We start from the raw sequence: 13,816 nt of genomic DNA on the forward strand, positions 1-13,816 counted from the left end.
TGATAATCACTCCACTTTGGTTGTCCTTGGATGAATGAGATCTTGGCACAAAACCTAACCAGTATTCCCCAACAACATATGATACTCCTGCGTGCTACACAGATTGGAATCAAACTTGATGAAACAAAAATTACGATTTATGATCCCAAGTTGCAGAAACAAGTTGGGATATATCAAAGGTGATCTCTGTCGGTAAAATGGTCAACAAAGTTTGGCTGGGAAAGGTAAACAAAGTTTGGCTGAGGAAGGTTGGCAGAAGTTGGTTTGAGGAAGGTAGGTAGAAGTGCACCTATTTCTTGCGTGAGGGAACTCTATAAATAGAGCTCCTCTCCCCTTATTTTATACATCCCATTCTCAAGCAACATCTTGAGTTGTCTCTCTTCTCTCCTATTAGTTCTATAACATTTGTGAGGTATTTGTTCTCCTGTATTAAGAGAGTGTGTCTTCTTTTTGGAAACACAGTGAGTGAATTGTATAAAATGAGGGGAGGGGAGCTCTATTTATAGAGCTCCCTCACGCAAGAAATAGGTGCTTCTACCTACCTTCCTCAAACCAACTTCTGCCAACCTTCTTCAGCCAAACTTTGTTGACCTTTCCCAGCCAAACTTTGTTGACCATTTTACCGACATTTCTCCCACTTGGAGATTTGATTGAGAATCAAACATATCTCCACACATCCTTTCAATCTTGTCATTCCCTGCTGCNATGTCTACTAATCACCATCCCAAAAATTGTTCCGATTCTTCTTCTTCTACCTGCTCTTCGGATTTATCTGGGAAAGGTTGTAAGGGGTGAGTATTTTGGGAATACTCAGTAAATGGGGGAAATATCGAACACCACATAAAAATTTCATATTTTCGAAAATAACATATATTTACAGCATGCTTTTCATAATTTTTAACACTGCAATTTTTCACCTTTCATGGTTTACTGACGTCAGTCCCTAAGTTTTAATCCTCTAAGGGGGCGAGGCCGTAAAACAGTTCTATCCCACTGTTAAGGGCCATATGTTGGAATTCCACCCATTTTCAGGGAATCCTCACAGTGTTNAATATCTTTCTTCATAAAATTAGTCATGTCAATCTAGCCGAAAGTTTTTCAATTTGTCCATCTATAGTTAGGTTCATCGTGTATAATTAGAGTGCACATTTTTGCGTAAATAATGAAGAGAAATAGAATGAAAATTCTTTTAATGAAAATTCTTTGTCCGAGCCTTTTTTTCTTCATGGTATCAGAGATGTGATTCTCTTTATTTCTTTGCTGGACCTTTACGTATTCATATCAAGATGCAAGAACCTTTAAATCTCCATAGAGATGGATACATCAAAGGATAATGGGGAACGTCAACAGCATGGTAATTGATAATCACTCCACTTTGGTTGTCCTTGGATGAATGAGATCTTGGCACAAAACCTAACCAGTATTCCCCAACAACATATGATACTCCTGCGTGCTACACAGATTGGAATCAAACTTGATGAAACAAAAATTACGATTTATGATCCCAAGTTGCAGAAACAAGTTGGGATATATCAAAGGTGATCTCTGTCGGTAAAATGGTCAACAAAGTTTGGCTGGGAAAGGTAAACAAAGTTTGGCTGAGGAAGGTTGGCAGAAGTTGGTTTGAGGAAGGTAGGTAGAAGTGCACCTATTTCTTGCGTGAGGGAACTCTATAAATAGAGCTCCTCTCCCCTTATTTTATACATCCCATTCTCAAGCAACATCTTGAGTTGTCTCTCTTCTCTCCTATTAGTTCTATAACATTTGTGAGGTATTTGTTCTCCTGTATTAAGAGAGTGTGTCTTCTTTTTGGAAACACAGTGAGTGAATTGTATAAAATGAGGGGAGGGGAGCTCTATTTATAGAGCTCCCTCACGCAAGAAATAGGTGCTTCTACCTACCTTCCTCAAACCAACTTCTGCCAACCTTCTTCAGCCAAACTTTGTTGACCTTTCCCAGCCAAACTTTGTTGACCATTTTACCGACATTTCTCCCACTTGGAGATTTGATTGAGAATCAAACATATCTCCACACATCCTTTCAATCTTGTCATTCCCTGCTGCTTACGTTTCTGCTAGACCACTTGAGGACCTACACCACTCAAACTTATCAGTGTTCACTGGCTTGGTCAGAAAATCAGCTATGTTATTCTTTGTATGGATCTTCTGCATATCCACGCTTCCTTCTTCTACTACTTCTTGCACAAAGTGAAATTAAACTCCAATGTGTTTAGTCCTGGAATGAAAAGCTGGATTCCTTGCGATGTGCAAGGCACTCTTACTCTCACAAAACAAAGGAACATTCTCTTATCAGGATCACCTGCATATTGGAGCTGATTCATTCGGATGTTTGGCAAGCACCGGTTGTATCCCTAGGAGGAGCGAGATATTTTGTCTCGTTCATTGATGATTTCTCTAGGAGATGTTGGGTGTANAAGTACGTCCAAAATTATATCAAATAAATTATGAACGGTGGAGATCNTGAACTTGATTCTGAGAAGAAAATCAAGTGTCTGAGGATTGAAAATGGAGGAGAATATACCAGTGATGAGTTTGATGCATATTGTCAACATGAGGGCATTAAAAGACAATTCACGACGGCTTACACACCTCAACAGAATGGAGTGACGGAGTGGATGAACATGACTTTGTTAGACAGAACAAGAGCTATGTTGAGGACTGCGGGTCTAGACAAGTCATTTTGGNTGACATAATTTTGCTGACTCGTGCAGAATTTTCGGAGAGAATTTCGAAATTAATGGGATAAATTTCGAAAATTTGATGTATAAATGAGGTGTAAATTCTGAATGAGAGCTTCTNATCTTCGAGGAAGATAAAGTGAAGGGAGACAAAGGCACACCGAATTCAGAAACTACTATATTTCAAGTGGAAAATAAGATGGACGAAGGTCAAGTTTCTTGTGAAGCAGTATCAGAGCACGAAGAACAAGAACATGTTGAGTCTGAAGTTTCCAATGTAAGGCAGTCAACTCGAGACAGAAGACCACCAGGTTGGCTTTCAGATTATGTCATTGAAAGCAACATTGCATATTGTCTATTATCGGATGATGGTGAGCCATCGAGTTTCCACGAGGCTACTCAAAGCTCGGATGTATCCTTATGGATGATAGCAATGCAAGAAGAGTTGGAGGCAATAGACAGAAATAAAACTTGAGATCTTGTTACACTACCACGAGGAAGGAAAGCCATTGGAAACAGATGAGTCGATAAGATCAAGCGTGATGGCAATAACCAAGGGGAGCGGTATCGTGCTAGAGTGGTGGTAAAAGGGTATGCTCAGAAAGAAGGCATTGACTTCAATGAGATATTTTCTCCTGTGGTTCGGCTTACAACAGTCAGAGTGGTGCTGGCATTGTGTGCGGTGTTTGACCTACATCTAGAACAGCTAGATGTGAAAACAGCGTTTTTTCATGGAGATCTTGAAGAAGAAATTTATATGCTCCAGCCAGAAGGTTTTGCGAAAAAAGGCAAAGAGAACTTGGTTTACAGGTTGAACAAATCTATGTATGGTCTCAAACAGGCGCCGAGGTGTTGGTACAAGAGATTTGATTTCTATATCATGATCATTGGATACAACAGACTGAGTGCAGACCCTTGTACATATTTCAAGAGGTCTGGTGATGATTATATCATTTTACTGTTGTATGTGGACAACATGTTGGTAGCAGGCCCCAACAAAGATCATGTCCAAGGATTGAAGGCACAGTTGGCTGGGGAATTTGATATGAAGGACTTGGGACAGCAAACAAGATTCTAGGGATGCAACTTCTCCGAGACAGAAGTAACAGAAAGATTTGGCTTTCCCAGAAAAATTATTTGAAGAAAATCTTGCAACGCTTCAACATGCAAGACAGCAAGCTAATATCTACCCCTCTTCCTGTTAACTTCAAGTTATCCTCAGAGATGTGTCCTAGCAGTGAAGCAGAAAGGATTGAGATGTCTCGAGTACCATATGCATCAGCAGTGGGATGTTTGATGTTCGTCATGATATGTACAAGACCGGACATTGCTCAAGCAGTGGGAGCAGTTAGTCGATATATGACGAATCCTGGACGAGAGCATTGGGGCACTGTTAAGAGGATTCTTAGATACATTAAGGGTACCTCGAATGCTGCATTATGTTATGGAGGATCAGATTTTACAAAATATTATAGTGGAAATTCTTTTCATCTTGCCCGTGGTTTTTACCCTAATAATTTTTAGGGGTTTTCCACGTAAATCTCGGTATCCAGTTTATTCTTTATTTTCGGGTTTTATTATCTCAAATTACCGCAAGTGGGACCAACAATCTCCCACTACCTGAACCAATTGATCCAAATTTCAGAAGATGGAGAACAAAGAATGCTATCATTGTCAAGGGATATGGCTAATTAATTATATGGATTCATCATTGATCGGTAATATTATCGCTTTCCCACTGCCAACCAAGTATGGGAGTCAATCCCCACGACTTATTTACGTGTCGCATGTTTACAGTTTAAAGAGACGGGTGACACGATTGAAACAAGCTGGAGGTTTCCACTGAATCTGACTACAACAATCTCCAAGCTGCTTGTAGAGGGAGACTGATTTCCGTCGCCCAAATCCCATGGAGTGTACAAATGATATACAAAAATATAATGCATTTCTCAATGGAACCTCCAGCTTGTTTATGGTCATGTTCGATGAGAAGACATTAGACATACAGTGATGCTATCAGAAATAGAGGCGACACCTGCTGCAGTTATATAAGGCTTCTAAAGGTTTAAGACCAAATTCTCAACGGACCCCTTCACTCAAAATAGCAAAATCTGGGTTCTTTTTCTCAAAATGGTGGAAAATCTAATTTTTCTTCTAAAGGAAAAGAACTTGCAGAAGGAGAAAGTTGTTCTCATTGTGGAAATCCAAAACATTCTCGTGATACTTTGCTTCAAACTATATGATGAACACAATGTTGCAGTACCGTTTTCTCGCACGTCATGTTAGAGTGTCGTTTTTTCGCACCGAAGTTCAAAATTTTTAGTTTTGACATTCAAAACATTCATTGGGCGCATTATTTAATACATTCATAGGGTGTTTAGATATTTTTATCTTTGCGTATTTAACGCTGGACACCAAATCAGTATGAGATTAGCGGAGTTGGTCCTTCTTATAAATCCATACGACGGATCTTCCTCCAGCTTCGATCGTCAAATAAATTCCACGATCAGATATTGGATTCCTCGTGTAGATCGCACTATAGATCTAAACAAAATTTATGTCAAGATTAGATCGCCAGAATTTCAGAAATCAAGCTGCGATGTGACTATGAAAGTGGCCAAAATTTTCTTTGTGAAAAATTGAAGTAGCCGAAATTTTTCTTGAAGGAAGAGAGGAGGAAGCCGATATTTTTGGTGCAAAATAGTCTCTTTTCATATAACCATTAATGAAATATAAATAAAATTTGATTTATCTTCACATGAAGAATCTCACTCTAATTAAGATTATTTTATTTTCATTAATTAAAATTTTTTATGTAATATATATCATGCAAAGTCAACTTTTGATTATACATATCTCCATATTATTATTTATTTTAATACATTCACACACACACAGATATATATGTAAAGACATAAATGTAAAATTAAATAATCATTATTTAATTTATTAATTAATTGTTAATTAATTAATCAATTCTAGACCTCTCCAGAATCTTCTATGAGAATCATGTACATTAAGTAGCCATCATTACTAACATTTTTTTTAATTAGTATATTTTAAATTTACTAAATAAATGATTGTGAACTCATTATAACCACGATCAATGATCAAACAGTGCAGATGTACCGAGGGTACAAATCTTATTCATATAATGAAAATTTTCACTTATCTATTTTTGGTAGCTTTCGGTTTTGTGAACTCTTTCACCAAAAAGACAGTTCAACTCTGCTCACTTAATTTGTTGTTTAGCTAACTTTCACATCTTCTATCATATAAAATTATCTTATAAACTCCTTTATAAGCAATATTTTTGACCTACATCAAACTTTAGTGTAACGTCTACCGTTTTAAAAGTGCGGAATATTTTTTTAAAAAAAAGCTCGCATTTATAAATTTATATTTAAAATAATCATATTTATTTGACCATAAAAATAGCGCAGTTTAAAATAACCAAACTCGTCCAAAATCGTACGTAAACATAAACGAATAAAAATCTTAAAATCATCTTCGTATAAAAACATTCATCTCATTTCAATTTCATAAATCGTAATGCGAAAAATATGTGGTCCTCGGGTCGTGTCGCCGCACCAAGCCTGCCTATTCAGAGTTCGGTACCTCCAATCTCCTCATCATGAAGCTCACCTGCATCACACACACCTAGTGAGTGTAAAGACGCCTCACACCTGTACCATGAATAACAAATACATATACATGCACATGGCAGTGAAAAATATCATACTCAACATATCTTTCATGAACTTAAAAACATGAACATAAACGTGTCGTGTACAATCATGTCGTGTCAAACCATGTCATCTCATATCATCATATACGTGTCAAAACAGCTCATCGTGTCATCATAAACTTAAACATTTTCTTTTAATTGAATTCAGTTCACTAGTTGTGACTTTCATATCAGCTCTATCGATGGATCCATCTATAAAACCGTGGTACCCGGCGGCGAGCGACATCAGCGACAGCATTACCCGCCCACTGAGCCGGGGCCTCAGCTCATCATATCTCATGTCATCATATACATATACATAGTAAGTCACAACCAATTCACATCCTTCAAAAATAATATCATTTTCATCACTTAATAAAAACGTTCATATGCGTAACTTTTCCTGTAAACCATTCATGCACCGTATTTATCATAATTGCGTAAAAATCATAAACATGGTGCATGAACATTTAAAATATCATGAATTTGTGCTCAGGGCGCTGTCATGATCAAAATCTCACCTCGGGTGCAAAATGACCATTTTGCCCGTGGAACCCAAAAATTATCATTTCGCCCCTAGACGTAAAATTTCATATTTTTTACATTTTCTTAATTCCATTGAATCTAACATGTCCCAAATAACTATTTAACCCTACATGAATTTTTTCATATTTTTATTTGGCTTAAATCGATGACTTTTAATTAATCTTTAAATATAACATATTAATGCGCTTTAAATCTCGAATTAAACCAAACCTTAGCATAAAATTCCCAAATTAAAAACTTAGACTTTTAATAATTATTTGAGTTTAAATATAATTTTTCATAATTTTATTAAGCTTAAATCTAGGCGTTTCAATTAATTCTTTAATTAACGTTTCGTGCAGTGACTAAATCCCGAATAAATTCAAAACTCATTATTTTAATCCAAAGCTTACCAAACTCTTAAAAATGTCCCAAAACATACATAAAATCATTCTTAGACGTAAACCCGAGCTCATTTCATAACTTAACCGATTTGTTTTAAAACTTGGACCTTAGTACCGGTTTTAACTCGAACCGACCGAAAACTCAACCAATTTTTCCCAACCTTAAACACCACTTAATAACACCAAGGTGGCCCTAAAACTCTCAAAATTCGACCCACCCAAGCCTCCTGACACTCCGCTGCACGCTGCTGAAATTCCAGCACCTATTCCTACCAAACCCATTTGCTCAACTCGGTCCTAACTTGCTAGCCACTCCAACCAGCCCCGAACCAACCTACTAGGGACCAAGACCAGACCCTAAGGGACCTACCAGACCCACACAACCAGCCCCATGCAGCCTACACAACAGAAACGAGCGCTAGAACCCGAAGGAACACTACCGCGACCGATTCTCATTAACCCACACTCGATCGCCTACGGGGCTTGTTCCAGCAGTGTTCGAGCCTTCTTAGGCCGTGGCTCAGACCCATCAAGGTCTGGTCCATGCCTTGGATTGGCCCTTGTGCCTCTGGTTCAAGCAGATCAGCCAAATCTCCTCACCAACGAGCCTATGCTTCAAGGAACGCGCTCAATTCCTTCTTGATTCGACATAGCCTAGTATCCAGCTTACATTCCCTCTATTTTATGGTGATGGCAGTCCCTCAACGCACAACACAGCAGCCTTCCTTGCATAAACTCAGAAAAAAACATGAGAAGAGAACAAAAGATGCATGTATTTAAGCCAAAAACCGAGGGATTTCCATGATATGCACCGGATCTAGAATTCCATCAACAAATAAACAGACATCAACAAATATACAGCGTAAATGATGCAGAAACGAAAGTACTTAGCATGCCTTAATGAGAGGAAGAACCAAAAATGAAGCAAATGGAGACCCGGGTGAAGATTTCTTGCAAAAACAAGCCAAACACCGAATGCTTCCAGCTGCTGGGTGTTGAAACCAAGGGGTGGGAGTCTGAAAGAGGTGGGTGTCGGCTGATATGGGATTAGGTTTAGGGCAAATGATGTTTAAGAGCCTAATTATATAGTTAATAAATTGATAATGCGCCACAATTTGCAATTTGAAAGTTTTAAAAGGGTTTTAAATCCAATAAACTTAAATGTGGGCCCATTACATCCAATCGCACTCTCGAAAAATATTTCGTGTTGAAAAGATTTTGAAAATATTAGCCGAACCATTAAAAAGTCCCCCGATTCGATAAAATTTGCGTACCGTTAAAAATTAAAATCATGCGGGTAAAATACCCAATAAAATCCCATTTTTGAAAAATACACTTAAAAACGCTTTAACGTAATTTATAAAAATAAATCGTGTAATGAAATAATTTCCTGAAAATTCTCCGGTCTCCGATCCTCGTTCGAACGTGAAATGCACCTAGAAACCCTAATGCATGAACTTTTAAAATTTCATAAATTAAATCCTATCATGCATGAATTATGCATAAAATAATTTAAATCCATAATTTAAATAAAAATCCTAGATTGTATGAACTTTAAATAAACAATGGATTAAAACACAATTAACGAAATAAACATGCGTTTAAAGCTTTAAAACAATTTATTAAAATACCAAAGAAATTTAATAACTTGCATGCATGTGGTTTACTTGAACCTTCAAATTTTCGGGACGTTACAATCTATCCCCTTTAAATTGAATTTCGTCCCCGAAATTCGCTTATTCTTGATAAACAAAAAGTTTAGATTTAGTTCTAGTATCCCAATAGTTCAAGCTTCTGCGGCGCCACTCTAATAAAACAATAAATCTTAAGATGTCCTTATGTCTCCTCGGTCCCGATTAACTCTACCTTCTAAATCCTGGTTTGCGAAACTCAACTTATAACGACTCATGGTGACCTAGTTTCATTTTTCTATAACCTCAAATTTCAACTTTTCTTAAACTTCCCAATATTAGAAATGGCAGTCCGAATTTTATTGCGTCTTACTTCCTTATTCTATACCCATAATGTTCATTGATATATTACATTTGTATTTATGAAGTTCACCCTAAGAAACCTTAGCACCAAAATTTACTGATCGATTCCTATCCTCGATAATACACTCAAAATTTAAACTTTATCTCAACCCCATAATAATATTAGCCTAAGATCCTTGAATCGAATCTTTATCTTACGGTACCAATCTTTCGTAACTTAATTATTTACAAGTACATTCCCAATATAAAATTGTTGCAAATCTTAATCCTCGAGTAACGTTAATCCATAAAACCCAAATATACAATATCGATCTTCTACCTATATTTTAAGGCCCTTCAAGTCCCAATTACATGCTTAAATTGTTTCCTTTCCAATTACAATATAGTTGAAGCCTAAGACTCTGGACTTTTCTCATTGGACAAATGTCGCATTCTTATGTATCCTTAATGCTTAATTAATTCTAGCATATAAACTTAATAAGTTAACCCATGGTAGTCTTAGACTAACTCTAATAAATCAACTACGCTTATAATTCATAGAGTTCTAGAATTCTCACATCAAGATTTTAGATTTTTTACTCGATAAAAATCTAACATTCGTCCATTAGTAACCTATGTTGAACACAACTAATTCCCTTTTGTTTTTATTTCACCCAAAATTTCCGTATTAACACATATCCCATAAATTTAAAATTCAAACTTACGCAACCCAAGTAGTTTTGGATAACACAATTCCAATACACATATCTACTTAATCCCAAGTTTTTAATGGCTTTCAAAATTCATCAAGACAAGGTGTCTACCTCATCTCTTACATGCATCTATCAATTAACCTCACCATCCATCATACTAACCCAACTTTCTAAAGAAAAAATTAAATTCCCACAAGATATAATCTTAACTGTTAAGATCATGACTAAAATTTATGACACATTAAACTTAAGTTCTCAAAAATTTGTTAACTCAATGTTTATTCTTATAACTTAACTCAAGATTGAGTCCCAATCTCAATCTCTTACTGTTCTCAATGAACGAGTTTCTCATCAGGCACCATATCTGGAGATGTTGAACAATGGAATTCTAAATTTCTTTGGACGCATTGATGATTTAATTGCTCGAGTTATGGTCGTGGATGCCAAAAAGGGGGAAGCAGAACCAGAAGGAAGACAAGCAGAAGAAAGAAGAACTGGAGACTTGGCAGAATCCTCTGTCAGAAGAGATCAAGATGCACAGAATGACGCAATTATTTTCAGGGACATTGGCACTGATGACTAAAACTTTTATCGTTTAATTATCTTAATATATAATTGTCATATGCTTTATATTGCCATTATTTATCTCTACTAACGTCTAGGTTTTGGCATCACCACAAAGGGGAAAATTGTTAGACTTAAATTGTGGCGATGAGAATCAAAACCAGCAGGTCTTTAGTTAAAATCAACATGCAATATAAAAACCAGAAGCAGAACTAATGAAACGTCTACTCGTTTTAAAATGCGGAATTTTTTTTTTTTTTATAAAGCTCTCATTTTGAAAATAACATTTAAATAAATTGTATGCATGCTATTCTATTTAAAAACACCATTTAAAAGTTATCATAATTAATTACCAATAAAATATACGGAGTAAAAGAAGTAAAAAATCCTACATCCAACAGTAAAATATAAACAGCGGATAACATCATCGTATCCTCTCCAAAACATAAAATCGTATAAGTGCGGAAAAATCATAGGTCCTCGATTCGTGTCGCCCATCAGGTCCGCTAACTCAGAATCCATCACCTCCAGTATCCTCGACATCGAACTCACCTGCATCACACACGCCTAGTGAGTCTAAAGACTCAACATACTTGTACCAAGAATAGCAAGTACATATACAGGCACACAGCAGTGAAAAATAGCATATTCAATATAACTTTCATGAACTTTAAAACATGAACATAATCGTCTCGTGTAAAATCATGTCGTGTCAAAGCATGTCATCTCATGTCATCATATACGTGTCAAAACAACTCATCGTATCAACATAAGCTTAAGCATTTTCTTTTAATTGAATTCAGTTCATTAGTTGTGACTTTCGTATCAGCTCTATCGTATCAGCTCTATCGATGGATCCATCTATAAAACCGTGATACACGGCGGCGGGGGACATCAGCGACAGCATTACCCGCCCACTGAGCCCGGGCCTCAGCTCATCATATCTCATGTCATCATATACATATACATCGTCAGTCACAACCAAATCACATCCTTCAAAAATATCGTCATTTTCATCACTTAATAAAAACATGCATATGCACAACTTTTCTTTTAAACCGAGCATGCAGCGTATTTATCATAATTGCATAAAAATCGTAAACATGATGCATAATCATTTAAAATATCCAAATTTGTGCTCAGGGTGCTGCTAGGACCAAAAGCTCACACCGGGTGCAAAATGACTATTTTGCCCCTTGAAACCCAAAACTTATCGTTTCACCCCTGGAACTCTAAAATTGACTTGAAGCTTATCAAACTCCTTAAAATATCCCAAAACATTTTTAAAGGCATTCCTAGACGTAAATTCGAGCCTAAAACCAAACTTAACCAACTCGTTTAAGAAATTGGACCGGGGTCCCGGTTTTAATCCGAAACGACTCGAAACTTACCCGAAAATTTCCCAACTTACTATTATATCTTAAAAACATTATGAAGCTCGTAATACCACAATATTAGGCTCAAAACCTTCGGATATTAATTCAGAACATGAAACAATCTCTCGGCCCTTCTTGTCACGCCACCTCATGCACTACCCTTATCCAAAACATCCCCACCTCTTCAATAATTCGGTCCACTCCTATCATCCCTCACGTGTCCAGACCTTAAGGGCCACCGATAAACCTTATAAATCTCCTAAACCATGCCTAACCGAAGCATGAATTTGCTGAGCAACCTGAACACCTACAAAGACCGAGCCTCTTCCAAGAAGAACTACTCGAGCCCTTCGATCTACCTAAGGAACAAGGCCAGCTGTGCTCAGCCTTTTCCTAGCCCTTCCACAGACCCAATAGGATTGGCTTCAAGGCTGGTGATGAGCCATGCACATCTAACACTCCAAAAGCTCCCGATCTAGTCCCCAAATACCTTCAAACGCTACAACTCGACCGGATCTGCTCCTCCTTAGGCTAGATCTCGACTCCTACTCGGCTCCAGCATTTAGATCTCGGCTCTCTCATCCTCACCAGCCCCTAAACGTCAAACGTTGGCAGCCCCTTGCACATCATAGAGCAAAACATGAGTAGCAATCAAAAGAATGCAAGAACATATGTAGGAACCGAAAACTCTTCGTGTACTAAGCTAGATTGGAATTCCCATGCATGAACATAAACATCAGCGTAATACAACATGTATGATGCGAGAAAAGATGATACAAAGCATGCCTTGATGATTGATGAACCAAACAAGAGGAGGGAGACACCGGGAGAGCTTCTAATGCAAAGAATGGAGTGGCCGATGGTTTGTTATGAGCTGCTGTTGAGAAAACCGAGAGTGACAATAGCTGGGGGAGGGTGTCAGCTGTTGGGAGAGATTAGGTTTAGGTTAAGATAAGTTTTAGGGTTAATTAGTATTATTTAAATAGCTAACAAATGACTAATGGGTCTTAATTGATAATTATTTAAACTAAATAAAAGATTTTAGGTCCAACAAGCTTAAAAGTAGGCCCATTAAATCCAAACGTACTCCCAAAAAATATTTCGTGTTGGAAAGATTTTTAAAATATTAGTCGAACCATTAAAAAGTCTCCCGATTTGATAAAATTAGCGTACCGTTAAAGATTAAAATCATGTGGGTAAAAATACCCCAAAAATTCTATTTTTGGAACTCTTAAAAACGCTTTAAATTAATTTATAAAAATAAATCGTGTAATAAAATAATTTTCCTGAAAATTTCCCCGTCTCCGTTCCTCGTTCGAACGGGAAATGCAACTTAAAAATCTTAATGCATGAACTTTTAAAATATCATGAAATAAATTCCTATCATGCAATAATTATGCATAAAATGCACAAAAATAATTAAACACAAATTAATGAAATAAATATGCATTTAAAGTTTTAAAACAATTAAATAAAATACCAAAGAAATTTAATAACTTGCATGCACGTAGTTCACGTGAACCTTCAAATTTTCGGGCGTTACAACTAAGCTTCAACGGGTTAGAAAACCAGAAGCAGAACTAAGCTTCAACGGGTTAGGAAACCAGAAGCAGAACTCAGTCTAAACTAGAGTAACTTAACATCTTTTGTGCAAAATGAACTAATCTTAAGTGTTACCGTTACTGTACCTAGTACTAGTATTAATTGCACCATTAATGTCATACGAAGTTATTTATTACGACTTACCAGTTTTAGTATGAAAACTAGACTGACTGTATCAAAGCTTTCTGCAGGACCCTTTTCAGGTATTAAAGCTGATTTTATCAGAAGTTTGAG

Source organism: Primulina huaijiensis, chromosome 10 (genome assembly GCF_012295235.1).
Source record: "Primulina huaijiensis isolate GDHJ02 chromosome 10, ASM1229523v2, whole genome shotgun sequence".
Taxonomy (NCBI): domain Eukaryota; kingdom Viridiplantae; phylum Streptophyta; class Magnoliopsida; order Lamiales; family Gesneriaceae; genus Primulina; species Primulina huaijiensis.